The 26,347-nt window shown below is 42.9% G+C and overlaps 1 protein-coding gene across 3 annotated transcripts in view; it reads right to left on the bottom strand.

Moving 5' to 3' along the window:
* The window catches only part of LOC124251347 (carcinoembryonic antigen-related cell adhesion molecule 1-like), a 1,036,279-nt gene that overhangs the window by 990,523 nt on the left and 19,409 nt on the right, over positions 1-26,347 (bottom strand). Inside the window, exon 10 of one of the 3 annotated variants that reach the window (XM_046684091.1) lies at positions 25,960-26,075. The exons of 1 other annotated variant lie outside the window; for it this stretch is intronic. The gene's annotated coding sequence lies outside the window, so the exon portion shown is untranslated. Of the gene's footprint in view, positions 1-25,959; positions 26,076-26,347 lie in introns of those variants that run through there. One more of the 3 variants, XR_006891734.1, reaches the window with a different exon arrangement.

The following is a 26,347-nucleotide window of genomic DNA, read 5'->3' as shown; positions in this document are numbered from 1 at the left end:
CTGATTTTTGTATGTTGATTTTGTATCCTGTAATTTACCATATTCATTTATATTTCTAAAAGTTTTTTGGTAGATTCTTTAGGGTTTTCTATATATAAAACCATGTCATCTGCACATAGTGAGAGATTCACTTTTTCCTTTCCAGTTTGGATCCCTTTTATTTCTTTTTCTTGCCTGATTGCCCCGTCTAGGACTTCCAGTACTATGGCAACTAAGAGTGGGGACAGTGGGCCTCCTTGTCTGGTTTCTGTTCTTAGAGGGATGCTTTCAGTTTTCCTCCATATAGAATGGTATTAGCTGTGGGTTTGTCATATATAGCCTTTATTATGTTGAGGTACTTTCCTTCTCCACACATTTTGTTTAGGGTTTTTATCATAAATGGATGCTGTATCTTGTCAAATGCTTTCTCTGTGTCTACTGGGATAATTATGTGATTTTTATTCTTCATTTTGTTAATGTGGTGTATCATGTTGATTGATTTGCAGGTGTTGAACCATCCCTGCATCCCTGGAATAAATCCCACTTGATCATGGTGTATGATCTTTTTGTTTATTTGTTTTTGTGAGGAAGATTGGCCATGAGCTAACATCTGTTGCCAATCTTCTTCTTTTTGCTTGAAGAAGATTGTTGCTGAGGTAACATCTGTGCCAATCTTCCTCTGTTTTATGTGGGATGCTGCCACAGCATGGCTTGATGAGTGGTGCAACATCTGTGCCTGGGATCTAAAACTGCGAATCCTGGGCTGCTGGAGTGGAGTGCACAAATTTAGTTCCTATGCCACCAGGCTGGTCCCTATGATCTTTTTAATGTATTGTTGTATTCATTTTGCTAGTGTTTTGTTGAGGACTTTTGCATCAGTGTTCATCAGTGATATTGGCCTGTAATTTTCTTTTTTTGTGATGTCCTTGTCTGGTTTTGGTATCAGGATAATGTTGGCTTTGTAGAATGAGTTAGGAAGCTTCCCCTCTTCTTCAATTTTTTGGAAGAGTTTGAGAAGGATAGATATTGTCTTCTTTGACTGTTTGGTAGAATTCACCAGGGAAGCCGTCTGGTCCTGGACTTTTATTTTAGTTTGATGAGTTTTGATCTTCTTAATGGTGATTGGCCTATTCAAATTGTCTATTTCTTCTTGATTCAGTTTTGGAAGCTTGTATGATTCTAAGAATTTATCCATTTAATCTAGGTTATACAATTTGTGGCATATAGCTTTTTGTAATATTCTAGTATAATCTTGTGTATTTCTGAGGTGTCTTTTGTAATTTCTCCTTTTTCATTTCTGATTTTATTTATTTGAGCTTTCTCTCTTTTTCTCTTGGTGAGTCTAGCTAAAGGTTTGCCAATTTTGTTTATCTTTTCAAAGAACCAGCTCTTGGTTTCATTGATTTTTTTTCTGGTTTTTTTTTTTTTTTAGTCTCTATTTCATTTATTTCTGCTCTGATTTTTATGTTTTCCTTCCTTCTACTGATTTTGAGCTTTGTTCTTCTTTTTCCAGTTCCTTTAGGTACACTGTCAGTTTATTTATTTGAGATTTTTCTTGTTTGTTGAGGTAGGCCTGTATTGCTATAAACTTCCCTCTTATAAGTGTTTTTGCTGTATCCCATAAATTTTGGCATGTCGTATTTTCATTTTCATTTGTCTCAGGGTACTTTTTGATTTCTCCTTTGATTTCTTCATTGACTCAGTCATTATTCAGCAGCATTTTATTTAATCTCCACATATTTGTGGCTTTTCTGATTTTCTTCTGTAGTTGATTTCTAGTTTCATAACTTAGTAGTCAGAAAAGATGCTTGGTATTATTTCAGTCTTCTCAAATTTATTGAAACTTATTTTGTGGCCTACCGTGTGATCTATCCTGGATAATTTTCCATGTGCATTTGAAAAGAATGCGTATTCTGCAGTTTTCAGATGGAATGTTCTGTATATATCTACTAAGTCCATCTGTTCTAATATGTTGTTTAAGGCCAATGTTTCCTTATTGATCTTCTGTTTGGATGATCTATCCATTGGTGTAAGTGGCATGTTAAAGTCCCCTACTATTATGGTGTTACTGTCTATTTCTCCTTTTCTGTCTGTTAGTAATTGCTTTATATATTTAGGTGCTTCTATGTTGGGTGCATAGACTTTTACAAGTATTATATCCTCTTCTTGGATTGTTCATTTTATCATATGTAGTGCCCTTCTTTGTGACAGGCATCTTGAACTGAATTGGGTGCTTGAGGCTTTAAGGAATTCAACTGAGATGTTTTTTTCCTGGAACCCAACTCAGTAAATAATGTAACACAATGGAGGGAGAGGGAGGGACAATGAATATTGAAATGGGAGAAAGCTGTAATGCCTCCCACATCCACCCCTTTCCTCTTAGACAGCATTGCGGGGGAGTGACTCCTTAAACCATGAGTCCTGCAGAGCAGCCCTTTTCTAATCCATTCCCTGCCCAAGTGATATGTACTAGGTGAGTCAGGTCCCCAGTGAGCTGAACACTTCACTCCCTTCTCTGCTTCCTCCACCCACACAGCTCAGTGCAGGGTGCTCTGGTTTGGCCCCAGGCCCAGGCCTCTAGTTGGTTTGAGAAGACAAGGCCAAGAGGGGCAGGCTGAGAAGGAAATCAGACACCAACAGTCATGAAAAGAGACAGCTGGGGCTGCCTCTGTTCAAAGACCACAAAGTCTGGGTGTGTCTTATGACTGTGTCTGTGTTTGGAATCTCATCCTCTTTGTGACCATTGCAGGGAATCTCCCTCCTACTGCTTCCTTCTCATTATACTTTCTTTCCCTAGTGCACCCCTTTTATGGCCAGAGAATGGCTGTGCAAATAGTTGACAATACAGTGAACATCATTCTGGAAGGTGGATTTTGTTCAGGAGACCTCAGAAATCTTAGGGTGTCCTCTGCCCAGATTAAATTATTAACATTTATTTGGGTGGGAGATAAGGTAAAATTATTGAGTTGTGCGATGTTGGGTAAATTACTTAACTTCTCTGACTCAGTTTTTTAATCTATAAAAACGGGGATGATATCACTCATAGGATTTTTGGGGGAAGAATGCAGCTACATATAAAGCCCTTAGGATATTGCCTGGCACATAGTGAGTGCTGAGTAAGTGGGAGCTATTATAATTCTGGGATTAGGCAAAGGTGCCACCCTGATCATCCAGGGTAGGGAGGCATTTTCTAGCTGGTGTCCTGACAGCCTGGCTGGAGATGAAAATGATATGGGAAGCTTAATTTCTGAGAGTGGAAGGATTGGGTAGCAGTAACGTATGCACAATATTCTGGAAAATGTCTTAATCCAAGGCAGAAATACTCAGAGGGTGTGTGGCTTCTGCCACAGTTATTGTTCCTGGGGGTCTGAGAATGTGTTCTAGAGTTAAATGGTTTTGCTGAAAGCCAAGCCTAGAAACAGGCTTCAGGGGATGTCTTGCAAATAGCATTCATCTTGCTAAAGAAATTCCCTGTTGTGGCCTGGGCATAGTTTTTGTCTTTGTAGTATCCTTATATATAAAGTGTGAAGAGAAAGACTGAAGAAGGATGAAATAAAGAAATGAATGTATAAATTAACAGGGCAGAATTGGGACTGCCATATCTAAGTTATGAGGAAGTACATGTAAGTTTTAAGTGAATATAAAAGGACTTTTAAAAAAAAAAAAAAACAGCGCTCTCCATATAAATATAGTGTGCCGCCTTCAGTAGATATCAGACTCCATCCCAAGAAGCAATGAAGCAGAATCACAAGACATGGGTAGCATGACCTTCTTTGCTAAATGGTTAGACTGAGTTCAGACAAAGTCACTGAAGACAGAGTAGATAAAGGAGAAAATTGGCAAGAGTGAGAGAAAATGGGATGGCAAAGGGAAAGGATTGAAAGGAGTGTTTACTGAGGGCTCATCACATACCAGGCACTGTGTTTACTGCCTTATGTATCTTAACTTACTCTTTTACTGTCATTTCCTAAGGCAGTTAAGAGTTAATCTATGTTACAGATGAGAAAAAAGAGGCTGAGGGAGGTGAAGGGACTGGTCCAGGGACATCCAGGCACTTAATGGCAGAGCTAGGGTGTTTCACCTCAGAGCTTGTGCTCTTGTCTCTGTATCAGAAGAAAAGTGAAAGAGGAGGAAGGCAAAGCAAATTTTTGTTGTGGGTACAGTTTAGAAAAGGTAGTTGTGGCAGGCAGAATAATGGCCTTCCCAGAACATCCACATCCTGATCCCTGGAACCTGTGAATGTTACTTGATATGGCAGCAGGGACTTTGCAGATGGGATGATGTTAAGGATCTTGAGATGGTAAGAGTATCCCGGATGATCCCAGGGAGCCCAATGTAATCACAAGGGCCCTTATAAGTGAAAGAGGGAGGCAGGAGAGTCAGGGTCAGAATGATGCTGCATGAGAAAGACTCCGCCAGCCCTCACTGGCTTTGAAGATGGAAGGGAGCTGTGAACTAAGGAGTGCGGGTGGCCTCTAGAAACCGGATCAGGTAAGAAAGCAATTTGCTCCTTGGACCTCCAGAAGTCATACCATCTGGCTGACACTTTGATTTTAGCCCAGTGAGGCCAATTTTGGACATCTGAACTCCAGAACTGTAAAAACTGGGAGAAAAAAAAGTATGTAGTTTTTTTCATTCCAGGAGGTTACAGTCTGCTACCCCAGAAAAGAGACTGGAAGAAATATGCCGAACGTGAAACAATGATAGGTCTAGATTATAGGTGGAAAATGGAATATATGTGATATTTCCTTTTTCATATTTTATCTTAATTTTCAAAAATGAAAAATTAAATATTACTTTGTGATGTTATAAACAGAGATATATTCAATGTACTGTGGGAGTGCAGTGAAGGAACCATTCACTTGCCTTTGGGAGCCCCTTCAAGAGCTCTGGGAGAGAGTGCCGTTTGAGTTTGCTAAGGGCAAGGGCAGGTGAAGGAAGAGTGTTACAGGTAGAGGAACAGCTTGTGCAAGGGCAGGAAGGGAGAAATGATAGACTTTGTCTTGAGGGGAGGCATGAGGCTTTGTCCTTCAATCTAAGAGGTCCATCACTTCAGTGGATCAAACCCAAAGGAATGCATCTCTAGGCGTCAAGGAATATGGTCAGAGACCTTTTATGGGGGGAACCAAGACATTCTGGCAGCTCAGAAACATATCAAGTAGCTTTGGACTTGGTGACTGAGGAGAATGTGCTCATAAAATATTCGTTGTTTAAGGCTCAGCCTTTTCTGCTTTTTCCCTCCTCTCATTTCTTGCAGTACTGAGGTGGGCAGGGCCCTGGTCCTCAAATAGGCCCCTGTATTTTGCAGGAGGATATTTTCCTTTGTCAAGGGGTGGATGTGTGGCTCTTAGTTTTTTTGTTTTTTGTTTTTTTCTCACCACCAATTAGGGAAAGAATAGAGTGGCTCCTTTCTCTACTAATAGTCTCATAATGGAGCCATCTAAATCTCATCTTGATTCCTCTGCCTTCTAGGAAGCCAGGCCTTTTCCTGGCCCTTCTAAATCCTGGGGACTCAGAGGCCACACACAGCACCATGTGAGGGAAAAAACCAATAGCAACAAAATACAATAGCCAGGGGTAAATAAGAACTGTTGTAATTGCCTCTATTTTCTTAAAGTATGTGTTCCTTTCTTCCTTCCCCCTTTCCACCCTGATATGGTATGGCCAAGTCCTGATCTCTGGGCACAAAGCTGCTATGGTTTGGTTCCATCCGCCAAGACAATGGGCCCATTTTTTTCTATAGTCAAAGGCCCTTGTGTTTGGCCCCAGGAGTTTCACCCTGAACTTGTGCCAAAGTTCAAGACTTCCTGTTCTGTTCCTTCCTGGTCATCTTGGAATCTGCAGGCTTGTGGGTGTGGTAGGAGGTCCTGATTTGTGACCAGGGAAAGGGGAAGGTTGTGGAAATCCCAGACAGTTATGCTTGGGAGAGTCTTCCAGGCCTGTTGGCAGAAGAAACAGAATTGTGGGCCAGGACACCTGGGTCCTGGTGCTGGTGACTAAGCTTTCACCTGGAATGAGTAGATTTGTTTCTCTAGGCCTTGGCTTTGCCTCCTGCACAATGGGGAGTTTTGACTAGATGAACTCAAGCCCTACAGCTTGAATGCCCTGGCCATGCATTGTCTTTCCCCTTCCTCACTGGAAATCTGTATCATCCCTTCATGGTCCAAGGATCCACCATGAGATACAATAAATTTGACTAATGTCTGTATGAGAGGGGACCAACTGCCAGGTATCATGTACCCTGTTGGCTGGCCTTTAGGATAGAGTGGAGTGGGTGGAGATTTTTGGCCTGGTGTTATTTGGGGGCTCTCTTTGGTAGTGGGAGGGGTAGGGTCTTGCCAAATTGTGAAAATCTTGACGACCAACCTAAGGAGTCTGGACTCTTGTGAGTGGGTATCTGCCCGAGGCTTTAAGTGGGAAGTGACCTGGTCAGGTCTATGTTTCAGGACACGCACTCTAGCAGCTGATTTGTTGGGAGAAGTGTGGCTGTGTAGAGTCCACATGAGAGTCTGAGATCGGAACTGGGAGGTCAGAGGGCATGGAGAGGAGGGTCCAGGAGCACCATTTGAAGAATTGGCGGGCCTTGGTGAGTGACCAGAGAGGAGGGGGTGGTGAGGAGGAGGCTTAAAGATGATTCAGAGCTGTGTTTAGTTTGGGCTCCTGGGTGGCTCAGATGTCATTAGCCCTGAGATAAGGATGAGGGATTGGTTGGCTAGGGACTAAGATGCTAAATCAGCTTTGAATGTTTAGATATGATGCCTGTGGACTCTCCAGGTGGAAAAATATTGTATAGGCATTGGGGAAAAGCTCTACAAGGAGGCTGGGGCTGGCATGAGTGAGTGGTGGAGGGTGAGATGGAGAAGAGGGGGCGAGCCCAGAGTCTGTGCCTGTGGGATACTGCTCGGCCTGGTCTCATCACAAGCCACAGGGCTGAGTCTTACTCTTCTTTAACACTTTCTCTGTTGCTCACAGTGACTTTTCAGAGTTTGAGCCCAGATACATATTCTAGGCCTGGGGGTCACATATTAATTGCCTAAAGGAAAGGAAGGACTATTGGAAAAGATAATAAAGAAAAGCAGGCAATCAAAACACATCCTATACTACACTTTAACACTCATTATAAAACATAAAAGCACATGTAAATTTAAAGTTTTGTTGAGAACACTGTGTCCACAAGGAAGAAAGGGAAAGGGTGAGACTAGGAGGGCAAAGGGGAAGAGGTAACTTAGAAGGATTAAGCTAATAGCTAGGCTACTAGGCTAGAAATCTCCTTGGCAGGCTCCTTGTAGCTTAAAAGTTACTTGACCTGTCAGTTTCCTGGTAGTAATGAGTTTTATATGTAGACATTGCAACGTGAAATACTAATAACCAAAAAGCATGGTGTGCTTACTAATTATCGTACAACTGACAACTAGTGCAACTAAGTGTGTACTAATAGAACAAGTTATAGCCAACAAATACTGTGTACTTGCTACATGCCAGGCAGTGTGCTAAACACTTTAAATAACTAGATTACATCATTTGATCTTCACAACAACACATGTGGTGGGTACTTTTATTAGCCCCATGTTACAGATGAGGGGGTAAGGTGTACTCATTTGCCTGGGGCCTTGCAGCTCGTGTGTTAGAGCCAGAATTTGAAGCCAGGCTGTCTGGGTGACTTCATAGCAGGTGCTCTTAATCTCTCAGCAGTCAGGTGGGGAAGTGATGTGGTAGGACTTCTTGTAGAGTGGTCCTCAGATCATCTGTATCAGAATTACCTAGGATGTTTGTTAAAAATTGATGTCTAGGGGCTGGCCCCGTGGCATAGTGGCTAAGTTCACGTGCTCTGCTGCGGGGGCTCAGGGTTCACTGGTTTGGATCCTGGGTGTGGACCTACACATGGCTCATCAAGCCATGCTGTGGTGGCATCCCACATACAAAATAGAGTAAGATTGGCACAGATGTTAGCTCAGGGCCAATCTTCCTCAAGAAAGAAAGAAAGGAAGGAAGGAGGTAGGGAGGAAAGAAGGAAAGAAAGAAAGAAAGAAAGGGAGGGAGAGAGAGAGAGAAAGAAAGAGAGAGAGAGAGAGAAAGAAAGAGAAAGAGAAAGAGAGAAAGAGAGAAAGAAAGAGGAAATTGAGATCTATAGGTCTCACCTTAGACCAGCTGAAAGCAGAATTTCTCAAACACTGATATTTGAGACTTATTGAGTTGGGGCTGGGTGTCTGGGTTCTGGAAGGCAATGGAATCTTGGAAACTTGGCTAGTCCCCACCTGCAGTTTGGGTCTTGTTCCTTGGTGAAGTTGACAATATAGTCTATGCTGCTTTCTTCATCTGGGCTATTGGAGGGGTGCATTCCATTCTGAGAGTGGGTGAAGTCATGCTGACATTAATGCTGGAGGAGGCATTTTGAGAGTATCTTTTATTCACATTTTCCTTTCACCCTTCATTTGCTCCTCTCCCCTCTATAACCTCACCCCGCCCACTCCCCAACAGGGGTGGGTTTCACTTCTCTGCCTGTGCCCTGCGTGGCTTACCACCTGGGAGGGACAGAGACAGGGGAGGGCAGGGGAACATGGTGTGGTTCGGTGCTCAGTGAGGGACGCACCCTGGGAGAGGAGCAGTTGCTCTGTGGTTCCTCTCAAGCCCAGCCAGGCTCTCACATGGAGGGGGAGCTTTCCATGACGTTTAGCTGCTTCATGCTGAGAGTGTGATGAGGAGAGTGGAGTTGCAGCCTGGGGTGTGAAGTGGAAATCCTGTCACCCACAGTGGTGGTCTGCACATGTCCACGTCTTTTCTGAAATGGAGGGTTAATCTCCCTAAGAGCTTGGAGCCAGGTGATGCCGATAAACAGGAGGAAATGTGAATCTTTCTCTCATCCACTGACAGGTTTGCAGGGCTGATCCACTTACACTCTCTGCCTTGAGTGAGCACAACAGTGAGTTTTATACAGCTCACTTTTTGGGCTGTTCACACACCGTGGCCTTGGGGAGGTCCAGAGGTGTGGGGAGGGCCCTGGGCTGGGAGTGAGGAGAGCTGGTTCTGTGTCAGCTAAGCTACCAGTTTCCTTCGTTACCTCAGGAAAGTCACTCGCCCACTCTGCGCTTGAGTTTTCTTATCTGAAAATTGTTGGATTTGGGTAAGTTAATCGTGCGTGTTCCTTCTTGCTCTCAAGTTCTGCTTCTGTGATTAGCAGCAGGGAGGCGGGGACAGGTGTGGCAGAGCCCTGGATGCTTCTTCTTTATTTCTGTCTCATGTGCCTGCCTTCCCCCAAATGAGCAGGTAGTGAGTTCCGTTTGTGTCTCCTCTTGCACAGCTCTGTGTTTCAGTGGCCTGAAGATGCCCAGCGTTGGTGTGGTGAGGAGAGTCTCTGGAGCCTGGGGTCCCCTGGGCCCTGGGGAAGGGGGACCTGCTTGGTAGTTTCCCTGCCATCTCACAGACTTCTCATGTTTTGGTTTGATGGGACTTCCCTCCCTGTTCTCCCCCCTCCTCCACAACCTACCCCTGAGCATCACATTCAGTTTCTGGAGTGGATTATGATTGTTTGATAACTTTCCTGGCTGTTTCCTGCCTGTGGGTCCCTGAAACAAACAGCAGGAAACTCTCATAGCCTTTGGGGTCTCTGCTTCATGTTTTCCTCTTTCCCCATAGAGCCTGAGAGAACACACAGGGCACAAAGAGACACATGTGCATGCTCCCAGCATTCATATTGGTGAAGGGTGGGGTGGGGTTATATTCTTAATATTGTCTGGGGGCCGACATAACACATATGTGAACCTGTGCGGTGTCCTAATGTCCTGTATGTTGCAGCCACTTAAGACTTTAGAGTGGGTGCTATGCATGTTTGTGAGTGTATTACCTGTGTCTGGGTGTGTGCATGTGGGTCAGAGTGTGTGGTCAATGGCTGTTGATGCTGAGAGGAAGTGATTCAGGGGCTGGAGTTACTCTCTTTGTATTTCTGCTTTTGTGCAATGTACTGGTAACTTGTGTTGTCAGATCGCTTATTGAAAAGATGTTAGAAATTTCCTTAATCTGGTCTGAAATTCACCTTGTTTTATTTTTGGGTGTGTAATGTATGAAGGTGTGGGCAGGTGGAGGATGAAACACTAGACCTTCCAAACAGTCTGAGGTCAGTTCTCAGAAATTAGTTGTTGATTGTTTGGCGATCACCACCCTTGGATTTGTGAGTAGGACCCAGAGAATTTGAGAGCTTCTGTGGCAGAGATATTGTCCTGTTCTGAGAAGATTAGAGACACATTGACAAGCAGGAAACAGGTCAAATTTGTGGCTTGTTTCTATCCAATATTTAGACATTCTGACCTTTAAAAATGATTTAATTTCACTGATACTGTCACCTGCCTACCAAGTGCCAGGTGCTGAATTTTCAAAGATAAATGAAATCAATCATTATCCTCAGGAGCTAATATTTGGTCTTTTCTTGAACAAGACTTTCTGGGCCTAATTCACTCAGCATCCATCTCTGTCTCACTAGTAGCCTTTGGGATTTTCAGAACCAGATGGGTGAGGTGAGATGCTGGAGTGGCTGATGGAGGAGAGTGGGGCCGGGGTCCAGCCCTTGCACTTTCTAACTCTCCTTTTCAGGTGCACAGTGACCATGGGAAGTAGGAAACTGGGCTCCTTAAGGAATGCTGTGGTAGGTAGTGTGGTGAGGATGGCAGCTCTGATGGTCCCTCAGCTCGTCTCTTGGCTCCTCAGGCTACGAGAGCATGCCCTCCAGCACTCCCAGAGATGGAGATTGAGTGTATTTCCTTGAGGGACTGGAAACAGGATTTGTTAGCTACTTTTAAGGACATTAGCACTGGGGCCAGCCCCATGGCTAAGTGGTTAAGTTTGTGCGCTCAGCTTTGGCAGCCCAGGGTTTTGCTGGTTCAGATCCTGGGCACAGACCTAGCACCACTCATCAGGCTGTACTGAGGCGGTGTCCCACATAGCACAACCAGAAGGACCTACAACTAGGATATACAACTATGTCCTGGGGGTCTTTGGGGAGAAGAAAAAAAAAAGAGATTGGCAACAGATGTTAGCTCAGGGCCCATCTTTAAAAAAAAAAAGAACATTAGCAGGAGCAGGCAGGGCAATTTGAGGCCTTGTGGAATTGTCTCTGGGGAACTGTGGTTACTTCACTCCATTCAGAGGAGATTGGGCAGTAGCTAAGGGTGGGGCAGAGAGACAGATGCACAACAATGCTCTGAGCAACTTTTTTCTAAGGCTCCCATACTCAGCTCGTATCCCCTCCCCAATACAGCATCCTCTCCACCATGCTGAGGCACTAAGTGAACTGGGGTGAGACTCCCCCTCTCTGTTGAAAACCCATTCTGCTAAGGCTTCGTGATGCCCTTTTGTGACTTCTTTCTCCCTTCAGTACTGCCTTTGATATTCATTTTAGCCTGATGTCACTTGAGTCAAATGAGTGGGGATGGGGTGAGTGAAGTTTTTCCAGACTCCCATTCTTAGGGTAGACCCTGGGCCCTGCACATTTCTACTTCTCCAGGATGACCCTGGGAATTTAATTCTAACCTGGGTCCTATTGTAGCTCTTTTACCAGCCTAGATGCTCCCTAAGTACAGTTTAACGAGAAAGAAAAACAGAGATAGAGAGAGACAGAGACAGAGAGAAGAGAGGCTTCAAGCATCAGGATGTGTTAGGTCCACATGCCTTTGCAGTCAGGTAGAGCAGACCTGGATTTAAGGCCTCGCTTTGTCCTTTTTTAACTGTGTGACCTTGGCAAGTGACGTAAGCTCCCTAAGACTCAGTTGCTTCATCTGTAAAATGGACACGATGCCCACATAATAGTTGTAATAATAGCAACATGTATTGAGCATTTACACTTATTAATTCAGTTAATGCTCATACATTTCTAGGAAATAAGTACTAGTGTAGTTTTCATCTTTCAGACGAGGAAACTGAGGCACAGAGAGGTTATTTAGCAGGCCCAAGTTAATGTAATTTGTAAGTGGTGGAGCTGGGATTCTGAACTTGGACAGTCCAACCCCAGAGCCTGTGCCCTTAACTACTGCACTAGACTGTGTAGTTCACAGAATGTTAACAGGAATGAATTGAGAATAGCATTTGAAGCACTGGGTATAGTAGGCACTGAGTAAATGGTAGCTGTTACCACCAGAGCTGAGAAGCCTGCTTCCATGTGAGCATGTGAAAGATGTGGCCCTGGGTCAGGATGAGGCAGAGAGATGGGTCCTCCTGCTGACATCGGGCTTTGCGCAGTATCAGGGCTTCTTCCAATCTAACTCTGTAGGACAGGGCTTGTTGGCAAAGTCTTGTCCCTGCCATCCCAAAGTTGCCTGACAGGCCCTGAAAGGAAAACACAGGAGCTGAAACTGGGTGGCCATAGGGAGGGGCTCCCTCCCAGCGAGCTTGTTGCTTAAGAATCACTTTTCTGATTCTGCTTCAGAGGAATCTGCCTGTTTATTTCCTGATGTCTTACCATTTGATCAGGGCTCCCAACGAAGCTACCTGTGGAACAGAGTGGGGCTGCTGCCTAAATTGGCACAGGGTTAAAGCCAGGGAGCTAAGGAGACCCTGCAGGGGCCCAGGGAAATCCAGATGTGGGCTTCAGAGGAGGGAGTATCAGGCTGGCTCTGTTTTCCTGTCATGTGTACCTTGGCTCTCCACCGGGCCCTGGGAACGGCTCGGTCAGCAGTCAGCAGTTCCGGCACACCTGCGCCACGCCAGGCGCTGGCTGGGCTAGAGGGAGCGTGGCTCACGGCTGAAGGCTTTTGGAGGCTGAGGGACCTGGATTCCCAGGATGGCTCAGCTACTGTTTAGTTGTGTGACCTTGGCTATTTATTCATCTTCTCTGAGCCTCAGTTTTCTCATCTGTGGGAAAATTGTGAGGATCAAGTGCAATAACATACATGAAGCCCCTAGAGCAGCAACTTACATGCTGTAGGTGCTCAGTAAATGTTGTGAGCCACGGTGGGTGCAGTGGGGGATGTGGAGAAATAGAAAATACAGTCCCTAATCTTTAAGGAGCTTATAGTCTGGGTAGGGGGAGAAGCAGTAAGACAGGTAAACATAGATCACAGCATCAGGACCGCATGCTCTGTAACACAGGTCAGCAGGTGTAACGGACAGTGAGAGCTTTGGGAGTTCAGAGGTCGGAGAGCTGCCCTGTGGGCTAAGCTGGTCACAGAAGGCTTCCTGAACAGGTGCCCCTTGAGAATGTGCAACGGTTGGAGAGGAAGTTGGAGGGGCATTCAGAAAAGCGTCTGAGATGAGGCCAAGCAGCATAAGTTCAGGGGATGGAGAAGAAAACTGTTGGACTGGAACCAGGGGTTTGTGGGGCAGACTAGAGGGAGATGAGGTTCAATAGGTAGGTTGGGGCTGTTGTGAGGGCTTTGAATGCCACCCTAAGGATTTTGGGGTTTATCTGAAGATTTTTGAGGAGGGAAATGGCATTAATATTATGACCTTGATTCAGTCACTTATTCTTTTAACCTCTCTGGGTCTTGGATCCCTCAACTTTAAAGTAAGGAGTTTGGACCATGTGATTATAAAGGAGTTTCTGTAGCTAAGGAGTCTGTGATTCTGTGATAGAGGAGATTATTTTGATGAGAAAGTGCAGAATTGGGTGGAAGGGAGAAACTGGAGGCAGAGGGAGTATTTAGGAAGCCAGTGCAATGTCAAGCATGAAGCTTCTTTCTGCCGCTTGTAAGAGAGTCCAGGTGTGGGTGGGGAAGATCTTTCCTGTATGTTTTACGGACTTTGATGTTATAAATCTATAATAATTTGAGTTCTGCAAGATTCCTCGCCAGGAGACACCCGTTCTTGGGGCACCTGGAGAAGTGGGGAAATTGGTCAGCTGTTCCAGGAAAGGAGTGATTATTCGGTGGGCTTCAGGTGTATATCATTCCTATTCTGCAGTAAACCGGGAAGAATAAAAATAACAGGAGTTCCTTATTGTCCGTCTTTACATTTTTACGTGTGTAGAGATTTCCAGTTTACAAACTAGTTTCACAGGCATTGTCTCATTTGCTTCTCACCAGTCTCCTGAGGGAGGTTAGGCAGGGGCTCCCTCCATTTTATGGATGAGGAGAGGCCATAATTTCTCAGGGTCTCTCAGATCTAGGCTTCCTCATTCTCAGTGTAGTTAACTGTCTATGCTTCATGTTCCTCGGACAACAAATAGGGGCTCACTTCTTCTCTTAATTAATTCTACACACACTTATTAAGTGCCTAATATGCATCAGGTACTACACTAATTTGAGGTCCACAAGAGGACATATATTTAAGAAAAAATATTTTTGCTGATTGTAAAAGCAATATAAGCTTATTATAGAAATTTTGTAAAGTAGAGGAAAACATTCCCCTAATGGCACCTCCTGGAGACATAGATATATTTAGACTTTTTCTTTGGCCTATTTTTCTTCTTATTGAGATCATACTACATCTATAACTTTGTATACTGATTTTTCTCACTTGTTATGAGCTGTTTTCATATTACTAAAATTTTAACAAACATTTAGAAAATGTATAACATTATATTAATGGATAATGCATAACAATAATTTCCCTATTATTGAACATCTGGATTATTTCCAATTTTTTCCTCTTTTAAATATTGCTATGATAAACGTATTTTTGCACTGTTTGTTTTGCATTTCTAGTTATTTCCTGGGCTATATTTTTGAAAGCAAACAGATCATTTGGTCAAAGGAGTTACTTGAGCGCTTGATAAATATTGTAAAGTGTTCTCCCCAAAGTTGTTAGAATTATCTCTAATTCCATTGGCATTATATGAGTTGGAGTAAGGGGTTTTGAAATGGGAAAAGAACCTGTTTTCTATTGTTTTGGCAAGGGTGGCCATGAGGAAGACCTTGGGAAGATGGAACGTGCCGTTGGAGCTTGGCCCAGATGTTGCTCTTAAAGGATAGAACAGTCCTGGACAAAGACCAGGCCAAGGCGTATATTCCAGAGAGGTGTTTTTTTTTAAAAAAAGAAAAAAAGACGGAAAAAAGGTGAGTTTCAGGCAGCAGAAGAAATTCCATGGTCTCGAAATTGGAGTGTTCTCTATGTAGGGCAAAGGAGGCTGCTTCCGATTGTGCTCAGGTCAGGGTAAAGGTCAGGAGAGGAGCCTAGAGGGCAGGAAGAGAAGGGCTCTCCTCTCCTAGTGGTCAGGATTTGCTTCCATCCAGTGTTGCCCAGGGTTTAGTGAAAGGGAGTGAAAAGTAGGTCAGGCCAGACCCTTGGCAAGCTGGTTAGGGTCCTGAGGAGCCTGGATCTGTTGTCCAAGCAAGTTTAAACCTGCCACGTGGTGTGCAGTGAGGATTCTCTGGTTAGGCTTCAGTTATCCTTGGTTGAAAATTGCTGTCTTTTTAAAAAATTCTTTTATATATTTTTTCTTGTTCTTGGTCCCTACTGAAAAATTATTCAGTCTTGGCTGAACTAAGCAGGAAAGATTTTTCCGCCCAAGCATAACTAGGGTGGTTGGAAGAGCAACTCTAGAGAGCAGGTGGTGATGGCCATGGCCATCCCCTAGCCCTTTTTATAACTTTAATAGCACTATTGTGTTGTCATTATGCCTTGTTCTTTTTTTAAAAAAATTTTTATTGAGTTGATAGGTTACAATCTTGTGAAATTTCAGTTGTACATTATTGTTTGTCAGTCGTGTTGTAGGTGCCCCCCCTTCACCCTTTGTGCCCAACCCCCACCCCATCTTTCCCCTGGTAGCCACTAATCTGTTCTCTTTGTCTACATTTTTAAATTCCTTGCATGAGCGGACTCATACAGAGATTGTCCTTCTCTAACTGGCTTATTTCACTTAACATAATTCCCTCAAGGTCCATCCATGTTGTTGCAAATGGGACCATTTTGTTCTGTTTTATGGTTGAGCAGTATTCCATTGTATATATAGACCACATCGTCTTTATCCAATCATCTGTTGATGGGCACTTAGGTTGCTTCCATGTCTTGGCTATTGTAAATAATGTTTATGCCTTGTTCTTTATCTGATTACATATGTAATTTCTCATGCTCCTCTGAAAGCAACTTAAGGATAGAAACGGAATTTTTATTCCTGATTTTGAAAGTATCTGGCAAGATCCTACTTATATTGTAGGTACCCAATAAATATTTATTAAATTGAAGACTTTTCCATGTGTCTCACACGTGGATTCCAGTAACTTTTCATTCATTCATTCATTCAATCCCTCAATAAGTATTTAGTTTCCTGAATGCTTACTAGATGCTAAGCATTATATTAGGCACTGGTAAACTAATGGGAATAAAAACAGAGTTTTAGTGCTTGTGATATTGTGATTTATAAGAAATATATATTTGGTCATTCAGTTGACCAAAATATGTTTCTCATATATATGTGGTCTTCGTCCACAGTTCTTGGCTCACAGCTTCTGAAACCTTTGACATTTCTTGTTTATGTTAACAAAGGTGACTTTTGGACCCAACCCAGTGTGGGGGCTGGTTGCCAAGAGAACCAACCATGTGATCAGAGGATTGGAACTTTTGGTCCCACCCCCTGATTTTCAGAGAGAGGAAGGGGGCTTGAGGTTGAATCAATGGCCATTGGCCAATGACTTAGTCAATCATACCTATGTAATAAGCGTCCATAAAAACCCAAGAGGACAGCTTGTTGATCCTTTTTGTCTTGGAGAGCTTCCAGGTTGGTGAACGCATGGAGGTGCTCAGAGAGTGGCGTGCCTGGAGAGGCATGGAAGCTCTGCTCCCCTTCCCTCATACCTTGCCCCACTCATCTCTTCCACCTGGATGTTCATCTGTATTGTTTATCATATCATGTGGCCACTGAGCACTGATTGAAAGTAAGGTTGGTACCCTTTTTCCTGTGGTCACAAGCCAGGCAAAATTGCTTTCCAGGTTAGAACTGATCTTGAAGATATTTTTTGCATGACCCTTCTCAAGATGTCTCCAAAGACGTTCTCCATCTTGTGATGAGTCTTTCTTCCAAAGTAGACAGTGGGTTCCTTTAGGGCAGGAAACGTGTGTTTATTCATTTTTGTATTCCCAGGACTTTTCACAGCATGTTACATAGTAGGTGATGCTAGATATTTGTTTTGTGAATTTGAAATTCATTGTTTTGGATTTGAAATATGTTTCGTGAAATATGTTGTATAGTTCAGTTAGGTGCTGATTTCCCTTCAGAAGCCTTTCATTTATTTTTTATTTTTATTTTACTTTTATTTTTTTTTGGTGAGAAAGATTGGCCCTCAGCTAACATCTGTGCCAGTCTTCCTCTGTTTTTTGTATGTGGGATGCTGTCACAGCACGGCTTGATGAGCGGTGTGTAGATCCATGCCCATCTGAACCTGAAAAACCCAGGCTGCAGAAAGAGAGCACACGCACTTAACCACTACGCCACTAGGCTGGCCCCCTGAAACCTTTTAAATCTGTAGCCTAATGGGATACTGAACATATCTAAGGCCTGAGAAGGAGAGGAACTCTAGGACATGGGAGAAGTTAGCAGAATGGGAAGTAAGTTACTTCTCAGAAATATTTAGCAGTTGAACTGCAACAGTTTCAGGAAGGTTCTGGGCCACAGGTTGTAGGTTCTTAGAAAGTCCTATTAGGGAGATTGGGAAGCTCTGGGTTCCCTTTATCACCTACCGTTATACAAAGGCCTTTCGTTTCTCGTACTTTAAACTGCGGTTGAACTAGATGACTCGCCACTTTTTCCTGATTCTTTGTCTTTTGTTTCTTTTCTTCGTTAGGAATATCCTCCTCCTTTATGCCATTATCATCATCCTTCAATTCCCTGCTGAAATGTTACAGTCTTCCTATGGAACGCTGTGGAAGAAATAGTCTCTCACTACCTCAAACATCTCAACTTTTAGACCCCCTCATGGTACTACATGCTATCTACTAGAATTATAAACGGGTTATCATATATAAATAATTTAGCTCTGCATATTCCATAGCCAGGACCTTGTAAATGTTGAATGAACTATGTGGCTGAACTGTATTACTAACTGAGTGTGATGGTTAATTTTATGTGTCAATTGGCCTGGACCATGGGGTCCTCAGATATTTGGTCAAACATTATTCTGGGTGTTTTTGTGAGGATGTTTTTGGATGAGATTAACATTTAAATCAATAAACTGAGTAAAGCGGATTGCCCTTCCTAATACAGGTGGGCTTCATCGACATGCTTTTTCTTGCCTTCAGACTTGAACTGAAACATTGGCTCCCCTGGGTCTTGAGCCTGCTGTCCTTCAGACGGAAACTACACCATTGGCTCTCCTTGGTCTCTAGCTTTCTGACTCACCCTGCAGATTGGGAATTGTCAGCCTCTATAAGCACATGAGCCAATTCCTTGTAAGTCTCTTTCCGTATATCTATCTATCTATCTATCTATCTATCTATCTATCTATCTAGATATTTATCTATCCTATTGGTTTTGTTTCCCTGGAGAACTCTGACCAAATACACTTAGCGTCAGGATTTTAGAAATATTCTAGAGGAAGGAAAAGAGTTTTATCTACCTTTCCTGGAACTCAATTAACATGACGCACACTTTAAAAATGATGCTTAGCTTTGATACCTTTTCATCTGTGCTCTTCTCCCTTTTCCAATACTTCAGGCACATAGGACTTCAATGCTTCCGTTAGCCCTCCACAGTAATACCTGACCTAGGCAACCCTGTTCCTCACTTAAGCCCCCAGTTTTCCTTGCTGTTGAGTCCTCTTTCCAACCGCGCTCCATCAAAGCTCCCAACTCAGTGTGGTAGGTTGGATGCAGGTGGCGGGGAAAAGCAGTCTGACTGTTCGAGTGATTCATTTATGGTTGAAAGTTCTGTAACCTTCTCAGAATCATTTGCCAAATGACTTGGATGAAATATCACGTAGTTCAATAAAGTGGGGTGAGAATTTTAGGCAGAGTGAGGGTGCTATCTCTGAGTAATTGCCCAATGGGCAGGCAGGATCACCTTCCTGGGGTCAGTCGTAGGGTCAGCACCTCCTATGCACTTACTGCCTTGACAGATTCTTCCCCTTTCCACCTCTGAAACCACAGCTCCTCTAAAAACAACATCAAATAAGCACTCCCGCTGAGGTAGCAATGGAGATTCTACTGCTGATACAAGAAGAGAGAAAGAGGGCAACCATTTGCATGTCTCCATTGAATCTTTGTAAGTTAGCAAATACTTATGGGTTTAAAGGGCCCATTTTAGAAGAATAGAGACTATTTTAAAGATGATGAGAAAATCAGTAGTTTTATGTCATGTGTGGCCATAAATGGAGAAAAGACTGGGTATGAGAGCAGATTTTAATGAGATATTAGAGGCTTCCTGTTTGAGAAGATGTTGGTAAGTCAAATCTGCAGTGAAGTTGCTCTGGCTTAAAGTACTTAGCACCTAGCATATGATAGGATAGATCTTCCTTCCACGTTTCCTGTGGGAAGGAGGGGCGAATTTAGGGGAAAGATCATGATTATAAAAGAAAACTACAAACTCCCTGCATCTATTTTAATATTTAAATATATTTAGATCTTTTTTATATTTTAAAAATTCTCCTTTGAACCCTATTTCTCATGCTCTGACTTCCACTCTATCACTTTCTTCCTTTTTATAGACAAATTTCTTAAAAGAGTTGTTTTCAGTCACTATCTCGATGTACTTATCTCCCATCTACTCCTCAGCATTGAGGAGTTGATTTTTTCCTCCTGTCATCATACAATCAAAACTTCTGTAACCAAGGTCTCTGATGGTGACATTGTCCCCAAGTATGATAAACCCTTCTCACCTTTGTTTTACCTGATGTCACAGGCACTCCCTACTGTTGACCACTGTTCATTCTGGAACTGTTGCCATGGCCCTCACTCTGTGGCTTCCCACCAGTCTGGCCGTTCCTTTTCAGTTTGGCCACCTCCTCTGATCTGCACATCCCATAAGTGTCAGTGGTCTTAAGAGTTCTGTCCTGTGCCCTCTTCTCTTCCTATGTATATTCACCGGGCCCTTTGTGGCTTCATTTGTAATCACTCTCTCTTGAGTTGTATATATTAACTGTCTATTGGATATCTGCCTTTGAATATGCAACATGTCCCAAACTGAACTTATCTTACCTCCCAACCTGATTCTTTAAAAATATAGATATATTTTTAGTGGCTGGTACCCACAGTGATCTCTGCCAGAAACCTGGCCACGTTCTTGAGTCCTCCCTTTGTCATTCCATCATCTAGTCAGTCACTGAGGCTTCACAATGCTGCCTCCTAAATATCTCTCTAACCTGTCCACTCCTTTTTCCAACCTTACTCACACTACTGATTCAAGCCACCACCATTTCCTTCTCTAGATCACTGCAATGGTCTTCTCCTTGAATCCCCTCCTTGCCTTCAGTGTAATTCCATGCCCCCTCTAATTCATGGTCCACAGTGCAGCTAGAGTTGTCTTAGAAAACAAAATTCTGATCATATCTTTTTCCATTATTAAAGTCCTTTAATCGTCCTGTATTGCTCCCATGATGCATTTGGTCTCTTCAGCATGGCTCCCAAGTTTTTGTCATATCACAAATTTAAAACACCTCAGTCTTCTCCAGTTTCACCTATACCAGTCCTGCCCATCATCCCACCCCAGTTCTTACACTTTATACTACAGTCACACCACACTACTTTAATTCCTTAAATGTCCCTGCTCTCTATAGTGTTGGGGACTTTGTTCTTACTCTGCCTGGAACACCCCTTCATGCCTCTTTATTTTCCTGTCAGTTTTAGTTACCCTTCAGGCCTTGGTTTAAAGCTTACTTTTTCTGTAATCCTACGCTAACACACTAACCCCAGTTTATGATCCTGCGGTACCTCACGCTCACACCTTTTGTAGCACTTACCATTCTCTCCTGAGACCACCTGGTGAATGTACTGTAAGCATCTTGTAGGGAGGGACTCCATGTCTCATAGTTGAATTCCTGCAGCCTAGAAAAGTACCTGTCACATAATAGATGCTCAGTAAATATTTGTGCTATCAATGAATGATTTATCATAGCTACTTTGTACACGTTTCTCATTAAACCAATTGAACAAGTGATGGAGGTGGTTGAGAGAGAGCAGAGATGAGATCAAGGCCTTGATGTCAGGTTTTTTAATAAAATCAAAGCAAAATTTCGTGTTTTTGCCGTTTTACAAGCTGGCTATGGGTCTTAATGGGCTTATGGGATACTAAAGCTAAATCTAAACTCCAGCCAGCTGATATAAGCCTTATCTAGGCCTTACGATTCTTTTTTTTTTTTTTACAACAGCTTTATTGAGCTATAATTCATATACCATACAATTCATCCATTTAAAGTGTATAACTCAGTGGTTTTTAGTATAGTCACAGAATTGTGCAACCATCACCACAATCAATTTTAGAACATTTTCATCACTCCCCTCTTCCCCGGAAACCCCGTACCCATTAGCGACCATTCTTCATTCCCATTCCCCCACCATCTCCTCCCTCCATCCCCTGGAAACCACTAATCTACTTTTGTCTCTATGAATTTGCCTATTCTGGATGTTTCATATAAATGGAATCGTATAATGTATGGTCTTTGGGACTGGCTTCTTTCACTTTGCATAATATTTTCAAGATTCATCCATGTTGCATCATGTATCAGTGCTTTATTTCTTTTCATTGCCAAATAATATTCCACCATAGACCCCAGTTTTTTTATCCCTTCATCAGTTGATGGACGTTTGGGTTGTTTCCACTTTTTGGCTGTTACGAATAATGTTGCTTATGAACATTTGTGTACAAGTTCTTGGGTACCCATTTCTCTTGGGTATATACCTGGGAGTGGAATTGCTGAGTTATATGGAAACCTTAGGATTCTTAAGAAGAGAGGTTGCTTTAGAGAATAAGCTCACAAACACATAAACACTAATAGCTCTTGCTCTTTAATTTGTTAATTTAGCAATAGGCAAGTTGTACAGCTGGTTCTTTGAAGAACTGACAATCAAATTTCTTTGTCTAGTGTAAAGTAGCCAGTGAATGTGCAAAGTTTAATTCTCCTGTGTAGGATAATAAAGCCTTTCTTGGGTTTAAATGGAAGTGGGAGAATTTAGTGTCTGTTTCTGCCCATTTCCACTCCTGTTCCACCCCACTGCTGGACCACACAGGGCTGTGTGACAGAGGTATCCAGGAAAGCTTCGAGTGGGGGAGTGGGTCTATTAGCTGAGTTGAGCTACAATTAACTCACTGCTTCCATCTCTGTCTTTATGACAGGCATTTATTGTTCCTTTTGTATTACTGTTCTCATTGGCTCTTCTTTCCTCTTCTCCACACATCTCTGCCACCATATATACTCTTGGTTTTTTCCTGTTCTTCCCTTTCTGCTCAAACTCCTCGTCATGTCAGACTCTTCCTAGGTCCTATGTGAGTTAAGACAATAAAGTTACGAGATTCACGTGAGTTATAGGATTCCTTTTACAAGTATATCATATCCAGGTAAACATGGACACCTAAAAAGTAGTTGTCCTGAGTGACTCTGTGTTTTTTCCAAAAGTTCTCTCATTCCTCAAAATATTTTGGCCACTTATCATATAGAGTTGCTCTCGAAACCAGTCTAAGCCCTATGAGAAGATCAGTTTCACTTCCTTGTAATCACAATTAGGGAGCCTACAACTCTACTTTGTTTATTTGTCTTCCTGTTCCCAGTTCCTCTTTTCCATTTTTGCTGTAGTCTCCAGGCAAGAAGAGTTCTGGGTTCAGGTGGGGCTCCACATATGTGGTGAGGCTGGTGGTCATAGAGAGTCCAGCAATGATGTGAGATTGGTGTGCTCCACAGGACTTTGACTTTAAACAAACCATGCTGAAGCTGCTCTTTTTACTGTGTTCTCTCCAGTGTCCCATTTCTGCCTTGTGATCTCCTCCCTAACCTTTTTTGCAGAAAAGAACCATCAAATCCTAGGGCTGGGGACATAGTCTTGAATTGTCCACTTGTCAGAGGAAACTTGGGGAGAATGGGTAGGGAGAGGTACTTCAGGGGCTCCATTTCCTTCTGTAACTGGGGAGTTAGTTAATGTTTTACCAGCAGTTCTCCCTCTTGGGGAGACGTGAATCATGTTCCAGCCCCACATTGCTGCTCAGGGCAGAGGGCATTTTTTACAGAGAGTTGTGATTTGAGAGAGACCTGTATCTGACCTTCCTACTTTATCTTTAGAGTCTAGCCATCTGTGGCTTCGTATCTTCTCAGTTCTCAGGCTCTGGATCTTCATATTCTCTTCCTCTCTTCCTCTCTGCTCTGGCGGAAAATGAGGATGTTTACTAGTTGAGGGGGAATGAAACCTTGAAGTTTCAAAAGCAAAAACAACATAAAGCTGGGCTCCCTGCCCATCATGCCTCCCTCTCCTCCCTAGCAGTTTCTGCACCACCCCCCCAAAACCCCAGCGAGATGGTAGCTGATTGTACAAATATGTCTACAGGATTCCTCAAAGATGCGGCTAGGTGTGAAGGCTTTATGTTCTGGCTACCATCTTACCTGCTTTTCTCTTTTCCAGAGGATTCTACTTCTCACAAATAGGTATGAGGCCAATGTTCTAGAAATTCAGTCTCCCTTCACCCTTTGTTAATCTCAGAATAAGTGATGCAGAGGTTGTTTAGATAATATAGCTGTGGGGAGAGAGAATGGAGGCACTGGAACACCTGCCAGGGACGGGGCCAGAGAGCACCGTTAGTGAATGTACATCTCTGGAGCAGAGTAAGAGAGGAGGTGGAAACAAGGAAGGAAGCTAACAGAAGCCAAAGAATTGTAGGAGTTGAGGGTATAATCCATAGGGGAATCGTGATGGACTAGACAGAAGATTCTGGTGGTCCCTCCCCTGCTGCCTGAAGGAAGAGTTGCCTGATCAGTGTCTATTATGAGCAAGGCCTTAGGCTAGGTTCTGGGGATACAGAGATAAGTAAGAAACTGTCCCTGCTTTACAAGTGTTGCAGTCTGACAAAGACAAGTTCAGTGACTAATAGGAATCAGATGAGATTTTCAATATGTGTGGTATTGTGGGCTGGGATACTGCCGCCACTACTAACAGATAACGTTTATTGCTCACACACTGTCTTATAGGCATTTTATACCCAGATTAACTCGTTGACTCTTGACAACACCCCTCAAGTATGTATTGTTATTGGCACCTAAAAAAGTAGTTGTCCTGGGTGGCTCTATGTTTTTTCCAAAAGTTCTCTCATTCCTCAAAATACTGTGGTCAATTATCATATAGAGTTGCTCTCAAGTATGTATTGTTATAATCTGCATTTTCTAGGTAAAGAATCTGAGGCCCAGAGACATTACAAATAGCTTGCCTGAAGTCTCACAGTGGGGATTCAGGAGCAGGAACTCCAGCACAGGTGGTCTGGCTATGGAACACATGCTCTTGGGTAACATGGCCTCTCATAAGTCATCCGGAGAGTGTGTGGAAGCTCTGCTGCTGCCCATCTGTGTGACTTTATACCACTGGGCTGCCCTTGTGCCTGGGACACTCTTCCTTAAAGACTCTGGTCAAGGGAGGACGCTCCTGTGACATCTTCTGACTCCTGGGCAATCACTTTATGTTTTTTTTTTTTTTTTTAACTATGTAGTGTTTATTTGTTGGAATATCTGACTCCTTGTCTTAGAAGCTTCTGGAGAGCAAGGACTTTTTTTCCTGGAAAATTTCAAACATGTGCAAAAGTTAAGCTAATCATATAATGAATCTACGTGTACTCATCTCATAGCTTCAGCAATTACTTCATGGCCAATCTTGTTTCAGCTATACCCTCATCTCCAAACCTGGAGTATCTTGAAGCAAATCCCAGACATCAAATCATTTTGTCGATAAATATTTCAGTTGTATTACTAAAATGTCGGGACTCTTTAAAGAACATAGCCACAACACCATTATCACACTAAAATTAATACTTCCTCACTACCATGAAATATTCAGTGTTCAAATTTCTGCAATTATCTCATACTTTTTCTCCTTCCCTTCCCATTTTTCTTTATTCTTTTATTTCTTTCTTTGTTGTCTCCCACCCCCCTTTTTTTTGCAGTAGAGTTTTTCAAATAAAGATCCAAATAAGAGCTTTACTTTTTAATCTGCATTTTCTCCTCAGCACCTGGCTTAGTGCTTGACATATAGTGAATCCTTACTAATGTGTGTTGAATGAATGAATCTTCAGGAATCTATAAAATCTCCTGGTTGGATTGTGTGGCCTGTCATTTGTGGTTGGTTTCTTGGGATGGCTTTGGGTTTCTGACAGCTTTAGTTAGGGATTAACAGGGATGCTGGCTACCATCAGTGCCTGTGAACATTGCTAAAGGTTGGTGGGCAATGAGTGTATCTGTGACTCAGACACTCACAGGCTAGAAGGACGTAGGCCCTTACTTTCTTGTCTCTTTTTTTTGTCGTTAGTCTCTTGTCATCTCACTTTGAGTTTGGACTGACCATGTCTGGCTTTTTTGCTGTTTCTTCAGAACAGGGACCCTGAGGGAGCTCCTTGAGAGCATGAACAGCTTCATATGGCGCTGTGGTAGGCAGAGTTCTGAGATGCTACCCCAAGATTTACCTCTAATCCCAGACTGTGAATATTATGGGATATCACGCCTGCGATTATGTTACGTTGTGTGGTAAAAGGGATTTTGCAGATGTAACTAGGGTTACTAAGCAGTTGACTTTGAGTTTAACAAAAAGAGAGATTATCTGAGTGGGATTAATCTAATCACATAGGCCATTTAAAAGCAGGCAGTTTTTTCTAGTTCATCTCAGAAAGGAAATCAGAGAGACTAGAAGTATGAGAGGGATTCAATTTAGGGGATGCTCTCTATTGCTGAGATGGAGGGGGCCTTGTGGCTAGGACCTGAGAACGTCCTCTAGTAGCTGAGAGCGGTACCTAGCAGGACAATGGGGACCTCAGTCTAATAACTTCAAGGAACTGAATTCTCTGAGCTAAGAGATGGGTGTCGTTTTAATCCAATAAATTTGTGCTAATTTGTTTTACAAAAATAGAAAATACAGGTGCTTTGTACCTGATGGATTGAATTAGCTGCTCCTTTGTTTATTTTATTTTTGAAAATTCAGAGAAAATTAAAATACATTGAACTGCCTGCAGATCTTAAGTGCACAATTTGGTTTTTGGTAAATGTGTCCACCCATGTAATCACCACCTGCATTGAGATAGAGAACATTTCCATCAGCCCAAAAAGCTGCCTTGTGCACGTTTGCTGTTACTTCCACCTGCTGTGGTGAATTCTAACACCATTAATTACTATTGCCTATTCTTGAGCTTCATGTAAATGGCATCATATTGTACGTGCTCCTTTGTGTCTGGCTTCTTTTGCACAGCATACTGTTTTAGAGAGTAATCCATCTTGTTTTAGCAGTAATTTGTGCCCTTTTTATTGCTAATTAGTATTGCACTGTATAGATATGCCACCAT

This window comes from Equus quagga, chromosome 13, assembly GCF_021613505.1.
Source record: "Equus quagga isolate Etosha38 chromosome 13, UCLA_HA_Equagga_1.0, whole genome shotgun sequence".
In the NCBI taxonomy this organism is placed as follows: domain Eukaryota; kingdom Metazoa; phylum Chordata; class Mammalia; order Perissodactyla; family Equidae; genus Equus; species Equus quagga.
The sequence above is the reverse complement of the archived record's forward strand: the minus strand, read 5'-3'. Positions and strand labels throughout refer to the sequence as shown.